This window comes from Pelophylax lessonae, assembly GCF_965119305.1.
Source record: "Pelophylax lessonae genome assembly, chromosome: 5".
NCBI lineage: Eukaryota > Metazoa > Chordata > Amphibia > Anura > Ranidae > Pelophylax > Pelophylax lessonae.
The window spans coordinates 433,727,966-433,744,308 of NC_138772.1; positions in this window are offsets into that span (position 1 = coordinate 433,727,966).

The following is a 16,343-nucleotide window of genomic DNA, read 5'->3' on the forward strand; positions in this document are numbered from 1 at the left end:
GGGGCCCAGGCAGCAAGGGAACTCCAATATTGATCAGTGTGGCTGGTGGGGGAATATAACTGGAACCGATCTTTTGTGGCTCACCCTGCAGCCGGCTTTCATCTGCTGCAAGATGAGCCACAAAAGATCAGTTATTTCCCCCACCCAGCCACTGCTCACCGCTCTATCCACAAATGATTCCCTCTTCTGGGGGGGAGGAGCAACTGCAGGGTCCACCTATTCACCTGGGTCCCCTGGGCAGTGCCCAGGGGTGCCTGTGCATCAAAACAGCCCTATCACCCAGATGGTAATTTTCTTTTAACACAAGTAGAGTTATTCATTGAATTAAAATATGGCTTGTATGTGCTATACTATTCTTTTTAATTGCTATTTTTTTTTAAAAAACAAAAGTTGAGCTATCCTTTAAATAACCTTACTGATTTTCCTCCGCTGAGTGCTTGTTAGTTGCATTATGAATTTCAAAAGTAAAAGGGATTCCTGCATGTTTTATGTCAGCTATACAACATTCTGATCTAGCTTAATGTGTCACATATTCACTGAAACTGCCAGGTCTATGTTCAGAATTTTAATTTCTGTTCCTCTATGTGCACATTCCTCCTTTTCATTATTATATCATAGTTAGGTAAACCTGAACCTGGAAACATTCCTGTGATGTAATAGTAGCTTTCTTAGTTCTACATATTCGTAGAGAGTGTTGGGTTTGGAGGTATCATTTTCATATTAGCTGTTCTCTTATGGTAAAGAATATCAAAGACACAGCTGTGTTTCATGACTACAGTTCCCCATACCCAACTTTTCTAGTTAGAAATATTATTTTTTTTTTTATTTGAAATAATGAAATCTTGATTATTTGTTGCTGAAAGCTGAACTCTAGGGAAAATTCATAACTACTCTTGCAGTGGAGCTCCCCCTGCACTGCAAGGGTTAAATGGTCGTTTTTTGTCAAGGGTGCAATTAAAAAGCAGGATTCCTTACCTTATCCCTTGTTCCCCAGGCAGCTAACACTCTACTCCTCTACTCTTCCCGATATGCAAAGTAGAACTGGGTATTGGCGCTGCTCTTCAGGTTATGGCTGCTACAGGTTATGGCTGCTACAACCAATTAGACTAGTTAAAATTAAATACATGTGTCACCACACTCTATCTAAGAAATATATGTGTCACCACATTCTATCTATAAAAATGTGTTATATGTGCAAATAATGCATGTGCAAACTTTGCTCTTAATGTGCAAAAAAAATATGATTGATAAACACATATAAATATATATTGAACAAAATTATAAACGCAACACATGTTTTTGCCCCTATTTTTCATGAGCTGTACTCAAAGATCTAAGAAAACTGGCATTCATCGGTGAAGAGAACACCTCTCCAAAGTGCCATACGCCATCAAATGGGAGCATTTTCCCACTCAAGTCAGTAACGACAACGAACTGCAGTCAGGTCGAGACCCCGATGAGGACGACGAGCATGTAGATGAGCATCAACATGGCACCTCATGGCAAAGAACACTCTAAAGATCTGAAAAAAAGAATAATTGCTCTACATAAAGATGGCCTAAGCTAAAAGAAGATTTCCAAGATCCTGAAACTGAGCTGCAGCACGGTGGCTAAGACCATACAGCGGTTTAACAAGACAGGTTCCACGCATTGGTCAACCAAAGAAGCCGAGTGCACGTGCTAAGCGTCATATCCAGAGGTTGTCTTTGGGAAATAGACGTATGAGTGCTGCCAGCATTGCTGCAGAGGTTGAAGGGGTGGGGGGGTCAGCCTGTCAGTGCTCAGTCCATACACTGCACACTGCATCAAATTGGTCTGCATGGCAAACCTCTTCTATAGATGATGCACAAGAAAGCCCACAAACAGTTTGCGGAAGACAAGCAGACTAAGAAGAACGTGGATTACTGGAACCATGTCCTGTGGTCTGATGAGACCAAGATAAACTTATTTGGTTCAGATGGTGTCAACCGTGTGTGGCTGGAACCAGGTGAGGAGTGCAAAGACAAGTGCTTCTTGTCTACATTCAAGCATGGTGGTGGGAGTGTCAGGGTCTGGGACTGCATGAGTGCTGCCGACACTGGGGAGCTACAGTTCATCATGTACTGTGATATACTGAAGCAGAGCATGATCCCCTCCCTTCGGAGACTGGCCGCAGGGCAGTATTTCAACATGATATTGACCCCAAATACACCTCCAAGATGACCACTGCCTTGCTAAAGAAGCTGAGGGTAAAGGTAATGGACTGGCCAAGCATGTCTCCAGACCTAAACCCTATTGAGCATCTGTGGGGCATCCTCAAATGGAAGGTGGAGAAGCGCAAGGTCTCTTAACATCCACCAGCTCCGTTATGTCGTCATGGAGGAGTGGAAGAGGACTCCAGTGGCAGCCTGTGAAGCTCTGGTGAGCTCCATGCCCAAGAGGATTAAGGCAGTGCTGGAAAATAATGGTGGCCACACAAAATATTGACACATTGGGCTCTAATTTGGACATTGCCAGCAATTTAGACATTAATGACTGTGTGTTGAGTTATTTTGAGGGGACAGCACATTTACATTGTTATACAAGCTGTACACTCACTACTTTACATTGTAGCAAAGTGTAATTTCTTTAGTGTTGTCACATGAAAAGATATAATAAAATATTTACAAAAATGTAAGGGGTGTACTCAATTTTGTGAGATACTGTATGTATATATATATATATATATATATATATATATATATATATATATATATATATATATATATATATATATATATATATATACATACTGCCTGTGCAAACCAATTCTATTCACCAAGAAAGTGCAAAAAAGTGCCTATATATAAAAAACAACTTGTGCACAAAAACCGCTTGTGCATAAGATAGCCTCCTATACAAAATATAATAAGTTCATAAAGGTGTGTGGTGTCCTTTAATTTCACTTTTCCCGTGGTCTTGCTGCTCCTTGTAGTGTTTTCATTGAAACAACAAGCAGCTGTGTTGTTATAGCCGGGTTACACTCATATCATGCGGTAAACCCCAGTGTCTTCACTCGTGTCCCCCACCTGAGGTCACACTCACCAAATATCTGTCTCCTTCTGCAGGGGTATCCCACTTTGTATAAATATCTGTCTTATGAGTGCCTCCTCGATCTCCTATTTGCTCCCCATAGCATCCAAAATGTGCCAATATGTTCCCATGGATGGCTCAATGGAATATAGGAGAGACAATCCCCATAGTGTAAATCCGCATATACCATGTGTATTTAAAATTTAGTAATGCATTTATATGAAAATACGTTCAATCACCTGTGTAAAAACAATTCAGGAAGTCTGGGTCGCCATGCGTTCCGCTACGATACTCTACTCTTCCCTCTGATGTTCCAGGTTGTGGGCGGGTCCTCAGCGTCCTACCTTACCATGCTGGTCCTGCATTGTACGTGATGACGTCATAGTATGACTGACAGAGTCCCAAAGTGAAGCATCTCTGAGGGGCCGCTGGCATGTAGAGAAGAGGTCTGCTGGAACGAGCGATAAGGAAAGTAAGAAGGGTTTTTAATAGCACCCTAGACAAAAACAAGCTTAATTTAACCCTTGCAGTGAGGGGGGAGTCCCACTGCATGAATGTTTCCAGAGTTCAGCTTTAACCTTTCCCAGTGATGAAGTGGATGATTTCATTTACACATATGTGAACAGCTGAAGAGGAAGCAGGAAATGGTGTCATCTTTAGTTACTGAATGACACAGATGCAGGGCACTACTCTGAGAGCAGGCACACTATTTCATCTCCTGCTTCACATGGCTTTTTCACATCCATGAATCTGCTGGCAAATTTTAACCATTGGTGTCATAACCTGTTGAAGATAAAAATTTATTATGCTATAAAACAGCTGAAAAAAGGTTAAAATAGTATAAAAGGACAATTCTAGCTATAATTTAGGAAAATAAATTGGCTTTATTAACCTATATTTGGGAGGAGGAAATACATTTCCAGTTGCTGATTGGCTGTTGTTTAAAAATTAAGACAATACTTAACATTAAAATTAGATTTACAAATGCATTGGTGTACACAAGAAAAAACTACAGTATGAATGAATAAGGCCCATTAGGGCTGATGCATTAAAACTGGAATAAATTCAATTAGCACACAATTACAGTTGCTGTTAATAGTAACTGAACAGGGTTCACCTTTTTTCACTCTAATTATATGTAAAGACGAAACAAGAACTCTGATTGGTCACTATGGGCATCATTTTCTTTTCGCGGGTTTTCAAGCAGAACTTAACCAGTTCTGGACCGGAAGGATTTGCCCCCTTAATGACCAGGCCATTTTTTGCAATTCGCACTGTGTTATTTAACAGAAAATTGCGAGACCGTGTGACATTGTACCGAAAAAACAATTGATGTCTTTTTTTTTCTCCACAAATAGAGCTTTCTTTTGGTGATACAAGATCACTTGTGCGATTTTTATTTTTTGCGCTATAAACAAAAAAAGAGCGACAATTCTGACAAAAAAAATATATATTTCACATTCTGCTATATAACATTCCCAAAAAAATTAAAAATCACATTTTTCATTCTTTTAGGCCAATTTTTATTCTGCTACATATTTTTGGTAAAAAAAAACACAATTAGCGTTTTTTGATTGGTTTGCACAAAAGTTATCATATCTACAAACTAGGTAAAAGATTTATAATATTTTTAATTATTTTTTATTTTATACTAGTAATAGCAGCGATCTGCGTTTTTTAGTGGGACTGCGACATGGTGGTAGACAGGTCGGACCCCTAACTGACCTTTTTGACACTTTTGGGGGGACCAGTGACATTACCACAGTAATCAGTGCTAAATATATGCACTCTTACTGTAATAATGACACTGGCAGGGAAGGGGTTAACCTAGGTGTGATCAAGGGGTTTAATATGAGCTTAGGGGAGTGTTCACTAACTGTGGGGGGAGGGGCTTGTGAAATGAGCATAGAGACCTGTGATCCTATATAGAAGGATCACAGGCGCTCTGTGATCATTTCAGAGAGAAGAACGGTCAGCTGTGTTTACAACAGCTTACTTTCATTCTCTCACAGCGGGGAGCAATCGCGGGAGTCCGGCATCAATCGAGGGTGCCGGCCCGATGCATCGGCATCCCCGCTGTCTCGTGGGGGCTGGAGAGTGCCGCCGGCGACACGCGCTCGACCCCCCCCCCCCAGCGCAACGCGCACAGCAAGTGGTTAAAGAGAAAATATAGTCTTCATTTTTATTCATCATTATTAGAGGCTTACCTATAGGTACTGTGAATATCTCCTAAACTTGCACAGTTTAGGAGATATTCAGAGTGCATGCAGCCGATTACATCATCGGCACATGCGCTCTGAAGGTCCGGCGTACCGTGGAGAGATGAAAAAATGACTGAAGAGCCGCTTTAAGACTTGTACACACGACGGACGAATGAGCGTCTGTTTTTTCTTGCATGCTAGTCTCATATCGAAAGCGAATAGGTTACTAAAGTTACGAAAATTCTCGTACGACAGAATACAACTTCGGATTCGGAAGTGAAAGTATTGTATTGTAAAGAGTTCTTTAATTTCCAAGCATGCGTGGGCTTGGTCACACAATTTTTTATGTACAAATACTATACTAATTACACGAAAATAGTTTGTTCTGCTATTTTACAAGAAAAATGTTTGTGTCTGTCCTTTTGGATATTTTTGCTTCAAATGTGTTTTTTTTTCTGATATTCTCATAGTGTGCGTGGGGCTTTAGGTTAGGTTCAAACCTTTGTGTTTTCATCTTTTTTTTTTTTTTTTTTTTCTGTTTCAAAGATTTTATTGGAGTTAACAAATGTAGTACAACGTTTAACATGCACTGGAGAATTACAGAGATACAACTAATAACCCATAGGGTACAGAGAGCAAACAATAAAGTAACAAACAGTCGTAACCTCAGGAAAACCTCAGTAAGTGACAACAAAGGCTTTCATCTTTTTTTTAATGTATTATTTTTTTCCTTCAAATTGATAAATCATATATTTTAAGGAAATTGTGAGTATAAATAATTTATAGAATACTTGATATTAACTTACGATGCTATTTTACTTTAAATTATCATTTAAACTAACATGCCTTTTCTACTTAATTCCGTACTCAGGGACTAACTCTTCTTCAAGGTAACTTAGAAACTCTACTGAGAGATCACCCCCTAGAGAAACCATTATCTACTGTAATATATATAAATTGCTCTTACCCTTGGTCCATTTTGGTCTGGAGGGTTTATACTCCAAATGGCGAGAGGAAATTCCGGATTTGGATATGGAGACCTGGGAAAGATATATGGGAATACCCTTCCAACAATTGGTGTCGGTCAGAGACTTCCTAATTCAATATAAAATAGTTCATAGAGCCTACTTGACACCGCATCGCCTAAACAAAATATATCCTGGGGCCTACCCCCACTGTTAGAGATGTACTGAAACCATAGTTGACTTCGATCATATGTTTTGGTCATGTCCCAAGGTGAGAGGGTTCTAGGTAGAGGTTACGGATTTTATCTCCTCCTTAACCACTATCCACATCCCATTGTCCATTGAAATATGTTTGCTTTGCCTAGTGGACTCAATGGCTTTTCTCCGAGCAACCAAGACGCTTATAGGTCTACTCCTATTCTATGCAAGGAAAGCTATAGTGATTAAATGGAAGTTGAATGGGGCACCATCTTTAAACTTTTGGAAATCTTTGATAAATAATACCATCCCATTATACAAGGCCACCTACTCCTCATGAGGTTTCCCAGCCAAGTTTGGTAAAGTGTGGGACATCTGGACAAAATCTTTTTATACTAAGGAAACCTTGGAAGTGTTATTTCTGTGTGGTTTCTCATACTCACAAATTCCTAAGCCCCAAGGGTTCTTTCTTACATATGTTTACTGAGTCAGAGAATGTACTATATTCGTATCCAGGTACAAATGTTTTCCACTTGGGAAGTGGTGGAGTGAGAGAGATTATATGCAGTGATAGTCACCTTCACTCCTGTCTCTTTGTGGAACCGAGCAGTTGGATTTTGTTTTCTTTTGTTTTTTCTTTTCTTAGTTATAGTAGTCTTAGGACATGTGTTCTATGTTGATGTTATGTTTGAGCCGGGGAATGACCAGAGGCTCTGTTTTGTTAAACCCTCTACCTTTTAAAAATAATAAAAAGAATTAAAAAAAAAAAAAAGATAATTTAAACTAAATCATAGTTACATAGTTACATAGTTAGTCAGGTTGAAAAAAGACACAAGTCCATCTGGTTCAACCAAAAAAAAAAAAAAGTATTGAAAACCCAACCATACAATCCCATATACACAATCCTATACCCGCAGTTGATCCAGAGGAAGGCGGAAAAACCCCAGCAAAGCATGATCCAATTTGCTACAGCAGGGGAAAAAAAATTCCTTCCTGATTCCCCGAGAGGCAATCGGATATTCCCTGGATCAACTTTACCTAAAAAAAAATGTAGTACCCACTTATATTAAGTACACCCAAAAAAGAATCCAGACCTTTTTTTAAAGCAATCTAGTGAGCTAGCCAGAACCACCTCTGGAGGGAGTCTATTCCACATTTCCACAGCTCTTACGGTGAAGAAACTTTTCCGTATTTGGAGACGAAATCCGTTTTCCTCTAGGTGTAAAGAGTGCCCCCTTGTCCTCTGTGTTGACCTTAAAGTGAACAACTCAACACCAAGTTCACTATATGGTCCCCTTATGTATTTATACATGTTGATCATATCCCCCCTTAATCTCCTCTTCTCAAGGGAGAATAAATTCAGTTCCTCTAATCTTTTCTCATAGCTGAGCTCCTCCATGCCTCTTATCAGTTTGTTTGCCCTTCACTGCACTTCCCCAGTTCCCGGATATCCTTTTTTAAGAACTGGTGCCCAAAACTGAACTGCATATTACAGATGAGGTCTTACTAATGATTTGTACAGGGGCAAAATGATATCTATGATATCTCTCTCTGGAGTCCATGCCTCTGTTAATACAAGAAAGTACTTTGCTTGCTTTGGAAACCACAGCTTGGCATTGCATGCTAATATTAAGCTTATGATCTACCAGAACACCCAGATCCTTCTCCGCTATGGATTCCCCCAGTTCTACTCCACCTAGTATACATGATGCATGCATATTCTTTGCCCCCAAGTGCATAACTTCACATTTATCAACATTAAACCATATTTGCCACATAGTTGCCCAATGAAACAGCGCATTGAGGTCAGCTTGTAAGTTGGAGACATCCTGTAAGGAAGTTATTCCACTGCAAAGCTTGGTGTCATCTGCAAAGACTGAAATGGTACTTTTAATCCCAGACCCTATATCATTTATAAAGATATGAAAAAGTAATGGTCCCAACACTGAACCTTGGGGTACACAACTGATAACCTTAGACCATTCAGAGTAAGAATCATTAACCACTACTCTCTGAATTCTATCTTTTAGCCAATTTTCTATCCAATTACAAACTGATCTTTCCAAGCCTGTAGTCTTTACCTTACACATTAGCTGTGTATGGGGAACTGTGTCAAATGCTTTTGCAAAATCCAAGTATATTACGTCCACAGCCACCCCTCTGTCCATGTTTTTACTTACCTCCTATAAAAAGAAATCAGGTTTGTTTGTCTTTCATGAATCCATGCTGTCTGTTGCTTAACCTCCCTGGCGGTATGATTATGTCCGGAATTACATACCAAAAGCGGTACAATTGTTTTCATGGAAATTTGGCGTTATGTATTATAGGCCTACAATTCTTAGTAATTACTGACTTAAACCTGACCAAAACAAGAGTCTAGTAGTCATCCCAGATGTGATAAATTTTAAACACAAATGCATGAATTATAATCTAATCAATAATATAATTTTATTATATAATATATAATATATATAATAAAATTATATTATTGATTAGATTATAATTCATGCATTATATATTATATATAGATATATGTGTGTGTGTGTGTATATATATATATATATATATATATATATATATATATACACACACATATGTATATATATATATATATACCGGTGTATATATATATATATATATATATGCGCATATATATATATATATATATATATATATATATATATATATATCTATATATATATATATATATATATGCATATATATATATATATATATATGCATATATATGTATATATATATATATATATATATATATATATATATGCATATATATATATATATATATATATATATATATATGCATATATATGTATATATATATATATATATATATATATATATATATATATATATATATATATATATATGCATATATATATATATATATATATATATATATATATGCATATATATATATATATATATATATATATATAAAATATAAAATGTGTTTTGTGTAACGTTTTTTTTTTTTTTTTTGAATTTCCCTCCCTAGTTCCGCTCCCATGCAGCATTGCTGCTGCAGGGAACGGAACTAGGAAGTGATCAGACCGACGGAGGGACGGAGGAGCGGCGGGACTCTCAGCTGGCGATCTCAGCAATGGGAGATCATCGCTGGATCGCCAGGATAAGGTAAGAGAACACCGCTGCGCTCTCTGCAATCCACCCCGAGCGTGACTCGGGGTTACCGCTCCTGCAATGAAAACTCCACCCGAGTCACGCTCGGGATTACCGCTAAGGAGGTTAAAATATTTTTTTCCAGCAAGAACTCATCTGTGGTCTTTCATTAAACTCTCCAGTATCTTCCCGACTATAGAAGTTAAACTAACAGGTCTATAGTTACTTGACAAAGACTTTGATCCCTTTTTAAATATAGGCACCACATTGGCCCTACGCCAATCCAGTGGTACTATTCCAGTCCTTATCGAGTCCCTAAAAATCAGAAACAAAGGCTTAGAAATGACAGCGCTCAATTCTTTTAGGATGCGTGGGTGGATGCCATCTGGTCCAGGCTCTTTATCCACCCTTATTCTGTCTAAATATTTCTAGACCATATCACTTTTGAGCCATTGTGGATCATTTGGGCTGTGTCAATACCATCCTCATTATGGTCATGAGCTCCCCCATGCTCCTTTGTATATACAGAGCTGAAGAACGTATTTAATAAATTTGCCTTCTCTTTGTCCCCAGTCATCCACTCCTGATTATTTTGTAAAGGGCCTACTTGCTCAGACCTAACCTTTTTACTGTTAATATATTTGAAGAATTTTTTGGCGTTTGTCCGACTATCTTTTGCAATCTGTCGTTCATTTTGAATTTTTGCGTCCTTGATTTCCTTTTTACATATTCTGTTATATTCTTTGTAACAATTAAACAATGATAGTGTTCCTTCATTTTTATATTTTTTAAAAGCTCTTCTTTTTATCTATAGCTTTTTTAACTTTGGCCATGAGCCACATAGGTTTTATTTTTAGCCTTTTAAACTTATTACCCATGGGAATATACTTTGCAGTGAGTTTGCATAAAGTCTTTTTGAAAATTTCCCATTTCTGTCCTGTGCTCATCAATGCCAATATTCCCTCCCAGTCTAAATCCTGGAGAGCAGCCCTCATTCTTGGAAAATTTTCTTGCTTAAAGTTGTGTTTTTGTATTTCCTGTACGCGTTTTGTGCTTACATCTAACATTAACAGAAATCATATTATGGTCACTGCTACCCAGATGTTCTTTTATATGAACATTATTAATAAGCTCTGCATGGTTTGAGATTACCAGGTCTAACAGAGCATCATTTCTAGTGGGGGCCTCAATAAACTGCACCATAAAATTGTCTTGTAATAGGTTTATACATTTTTGCCCTTTAACTGTTCCAGCAGTGCCATTACTCCAGTCAATGTCTGGGTAGTTAAAATCCCCCATTATTAACACTGTTCCAGCCCTTTCAGCCCTTTCCAGCTGTGCCAGGAGCTGAGTCTTCACCTCCTCATTAATACTGGGAGGTCTATAACAAACCCCAATGATAATCCTTGTATTACACACTCATGTACATTTCCACCCATACTGCTTCAGACTCAGCACACTCTCCATCAACTAGGTCCTCTTGCACACTCACTTACCTATTCTCCGGTGCAGTGCGGGTGTTCTCCGGTCTCTCCCCCTCATTTGCGGGCGCCTGCAGCCTCTGTGGTTGGTCTGATGACTGCTGATATCACCGCTCTACTTTTCTCCTGAACTCCAGCAGCCTCTGTGTTGTCCATGCCGTATTGGGCAAGAACCTGCCCGCTTCTGTGTGCTGGTACCTGGGGAGCACCGCATCCTTGTCAGATGAATGTTGGATGCGGCTGCTCTTCTTCTCTCGCTTTTCCCCGGGCTGTTACCAATAACATAGCCTTTACAGTCTTACCCGTTCTTGTTCACGCCCCCTTGCTCCACCCAAGAATTGCTGAATACGTGTACCGGTATATCTCTGGTCTTGGATAAACAGTACGTTTATTTACAGTACTCAGTATGCTATATTTTATTTTTTATTATCTTATTAACCCCTTTCTGGACCCAGTGTTGACTATGCTTGCATAGAGCAGCCTGAGTTAATAGCTCATAATATATATAATTTAATTGGTATCTATTTTTATTTTTGAAATTTACCAGTAGCTGCTGCATTTCCCACCCTAGGCTTATACTCGAGTCAATACGTTTTCCCAGTTCTTTGTGTTAAAATTAGGTGGCTTGGCTTATATTCAGGTCGGCTTATACTCGAGTATATATGGTACCCTATATACCCTCACGATTTTGCGTAGAACCAGGTCGTCCCAAAAAAAAATATTCTAGATTTTTAGACAAAAATTATATTTATCAATGATATTTATCAAACAAAAAAAATGTATAAAAAAAAAACTACATTCATGTGTTTTTATCATGCGCCTATGCACATTTTGCATATTTTGACTCACAAGTATGATACATTTTCATGCTTTTTTATGCGTTACACCCTTTTCATGTTGGCCAATAAAAAACTATTAAGGTCTCATTAACGCCTTTGTGTTTTAATGTGCGAACAGCAAAACAATGCATGTGTTATAAGAAGCAACATTTTTCAACACGACTGTCCACATCTCTGTGGTGATTTGCACTACAGTTTGAATGTCTGTTTTTTCTGCGCATTTTAATGCGCCTGATGGCTAATAGAATATTGAATGCATGTGTAAACATGCTACAACTCACAGTAAAAAGAAAAAACACACACACTAAAAATAAACAAAAGTGTACACAGATAGGTGTAAACCTGGCCTAATGCTGGACATACATGTACAGAGTTTCGGCCTTTTGCAGACTGAACGATTATTTGTCGGTCGAAAGCGAATTGTCCGCTGACTGATAGAATAAACTCATTTATATGATCGTTTCCATGTTCATAGTGATCATTCGATAACAATAAAAATAAAAAATAAAAATACAAATTATACAAGACAATATTCTTTTTGTTTTGATTATAACATACACATATACGCTTTAGTTGAAACGGTAAAAGTTTTTGCTTCAGATCCATCGACATTAGCCGCGCCCATTGTCGAAATCGTCGGTAAAGTTGGGTTCACTAATAGCACGAAAGTCGAATGATCTTTTCTGAAAATGACCAGTTTCAGTCTAAATTCTGTACGTATATGGCCAGCATTAGACTTATTATCAGTGACTGAAAACACGTTAAATGCATCATACATGCATTTTCTTGATTTACTATTGGCTTTTATGGTCCTCAAAACTCAAAAAAAAAAGCAAATAAAAAAACCTCACAGATCTGAGCTATATTCAGAAAGGTACTGCAGCGCAGCTCACAGATATGAACAGGTTCTAAATGTAACATTGCCTTTGATGACGTGTCTTACCACATTTCGATACACCTATTAAAACGCAAATGTGTGAACGGGGTCTAATGGCTTCTTCACACCATATTCATTGAGCTGCATTAATGAGCATAGATCAAAGCAAGCTCAGCACGAGGACACATAGAAAACAAATGTTTACACCATAACACTGCGCTGAGCTGCAGTGTTCTGCAAAAAGGAAAATGCAGCATCACTGCCTTATACTCAGTTCATGCATTGCGCCACATGTCAATGCATCACAGCATGTCGTAACTTGCCGTGGTGAACAGACTGTGTCATTTTGTAACATTTCAATGAAAAGAAAAAGGTAAATAGTGCAATGTGTTGTAACAAAGCATGGCAATGGCCCTTGCTTTCAGGGCCAGGGCAAGGGGTGGGCAAGAGGGGTGGCTGCCCTAGGCACTGTGGTATCATGTGAGGTGGGGGGGATTTGTGTTGGAAGGGGTAATTTGGGGGACAGCAGGGGGTAAGTATTGTTCTAGGAGGGGAAATTTGGGGGGGGGGGTGATTTAGGGGGATTTGTGTAGGGAGGGGGGATAGGGGGAAGAAGATTTGTGCTGGAAGGGGGTAGATTATTTGAAGTATTGTTCTAGGACTTTAAGAGTCTTTGCTGCCTCCGGCCTGGATAGGTCCCGGTCCTCTGCGGCCCACTCCCCTACTGCCCCCCTGTGGCACAACCCAAAGTTGCGAGAATTTTTTCGGCAGGATGACTGTCTTTCCTGGGCCAGACACGGAGTAAAGTCTATCTCACATTTGTACTTGAATGGGGTTTTTCATTCCTTCGCCGACATGCAGTCCTCCTTTGCCCTGCCCCCTATGGCTCATTACCGTTATTTGCAGTTGCGTCACACGGCAGCTGCGCAATTCGGTCTGCGTTATGTCATAATTGAACCTTCTGCATTGGAGAATCTTATTTCTGATTCGTCACATGATAAACTGATCTCTACATACTACTCCACTTTATTGCACTCTAAATCTAGGAGACTAGAGGTGGTGGAATCTCTCTGGAGGAAGAACATCCCGGATCTGTTGGAGGAGGTGTGGCAAGATATCCTTCCTTCCCAAATTCCAGTGGTTATCTCTTCTAGGGATAAAGTTATACAACTGAAATTCCTGTATATATCCTACTTTACACCCACATTCCTACAAAGACTTGGTAGATTATCATCCCCTATATGTTCGAAATGCGCTGTTGCTGAGGGTACTTTTTTCCATATGTTCTAGGAATGTCCATCCATTCAGACCTTTTGATCTACTGTGACTGACTTCATTGCTAATCTTACACAGCTACCTAATATTTGTAGCCCCCTCCGCCAGGGCCGGATTAAGAGCATCATGGGCTTGGTGCTGTGGATTTTGAAGGGCCTTAAGGGCCGTGCCTTGGCATGCACCCAGAGGAGGAAGGGTGCAGCCATGCATGCCTAATTCAAAATGGGATGCTGTCTCTGAAGCCCATAAACACATCCATGCATCGGCAACTGTCCCTCCTTGTCCGGCCTTCGTGCTGTGTGGGGAGGTTCTGAGGGAGCTGCCTGGGGAAGCGAGCATAGAAGCCAGACTTCTGTGTTTACAAGTGACAGAAGAGCGGTAACAGTGAATATGGCCAACCTGGGGCCTATATTAAGGTAGGGGCCTGGAGCTGCAGCTCCAATAGCCCCTATGTTAATCTGGCCCTGCCCTCCGCTGTCTGTTGGATTAAGTGGATGAGGAAGATGCCCCAATCCGTACTAAATTGTTTCTGCGCTTGACCTTCTTCTACGCTAGGAAGGCTATAGCGTTGCGCTGGAAATCTACTACTCCCCCTGACATTCCATTTTGGATCTCACTCATTAACCAAGCCCTTCCTTTGTATACAATGACTTATTAGGCTAGAGGTTGTCCTAAAAAGTTTTGTAAAATTTGGTCCCTTTGGGTTGATTCTGAGCTTACTACTTCATCTGTTACTGACTCCAACTAAGCTATGTTGCTGTGCATTCTGTTTTTGTCTCTGTTACCAATGGATTTCCCTGTCCGCCCCCCCCCCCTCCCTCTCCGCCCTCCCCCCCCCCCCATGCCTTATAATATCGTTCATTGAATGCTCTTTTTACTGTACTTGTCATGTGTGCATTGAGCCCTATGCAGGCGTCTGACCTGTGGTATTGTTTACTCTTTCTGAATTTGTTCTTTTCTTTTGTTATGTTTTGTGTCCTTTGTTACTGCTGGTGTTCTACAGCATGTTTCAATAAAGTGTACCTTTAAAAAAAGTATTGTTCTAGGAGGGGAAATTTGGTGGGGGTGATTTAGGGGGATTTGTGTAGGGAGGGGGGATAGGGGGAAGAAGATTTGTGCTAGGAGGGGGGATTTGGAGGGAATTTGTGCTGGGAGAGGGAGATTATCTGAAGTAGGGGTGAGATGTGTACTAGGAGGGGAAATTGGGGGGGGGGGGGTGATTTAGGGGGATTTGTGTAGGGAGGGTGGAAGGGGGGAAGAAGATTTGTGCTGGGAGGGGGAGATTATTTGAAGTGGGGAGGATGTTTACTAGGAGGGAAAATTTGTGGGGGGGGGGGATGTTTTAGGGGGATTTGTGCTAGGAGGGGGGATTTGGAAGGAATTTCCCCTGGGAGGGGGAGATTATTTGAAGTGGGGAGGATGTTTACTAGGAGGGGAAATTTGTGGGGGGGGGGGGGTGTTTTAGGGGGATTTGTGCTAGGAGGGGGGATTTGGAAGGAATTTGCCCTGGGAGAGGGAGATTATTTGAAGTGGATGTGTACTAGGAGGGGGAATTTGGGGGGGGGGTGATTTAGGGGGATTTGTGCTAGGAGGGGGGATTTGGAAGGAGGGGAAGGGGATATTATTTGAAGTGGGGGGATGTGTACTAGAATACTAGGAGTGGAAAGTTTAGGGGTCGAGGATTTGTGCAAGGAAGGATGAATTTTCTTTATGGGGGGGGGGGGGCAGATTTGTACCGGGAGGAGGGATAATGTATGCTTAGGGGATAAGCATGCAGATTAGTGTCCAGTGTTTTTGTTGACACATAATGCTCATACATCTTGGGAGGTGGGTGCAGTTTGGCATGTTCACCCTGGGCTCTAGATGTCTTTGTCTTGGCACTGCTTGCTGTCCCTATGCAACACACACTAATGTGCACATTTTAGCATTTGGGCTGGTGTGAACAATTCCTAAAATTGGAAGAATTGATTAAAATCATCTTCTAAAATCCTGGAATGACCCCTATGACTAAGTCCTATGAGCAGAGTGAAACGCGTTAGACATGAACTGGGAGGAGATGGGCTGAAGCCACTTTTTCAGTCTTGCTTACTTTTGGGCTGTTTTTTTTTTTCAGAGTACAGCATTTCATCCTTTTTTCTTCTTTTTTTTCTTCTTTTTTTTTTGGATATACATTGCAAAACTCGGATGAAACATCAGGTCAATGACAGCTTCTTCTAATAAGTGACATTTGCATTTGTATCCAAACTGACAGCATGTATTAAATATAAATGTGGGAGATTGATACGTTTGTGGCATGGGACAAAACACATCCATAAAAC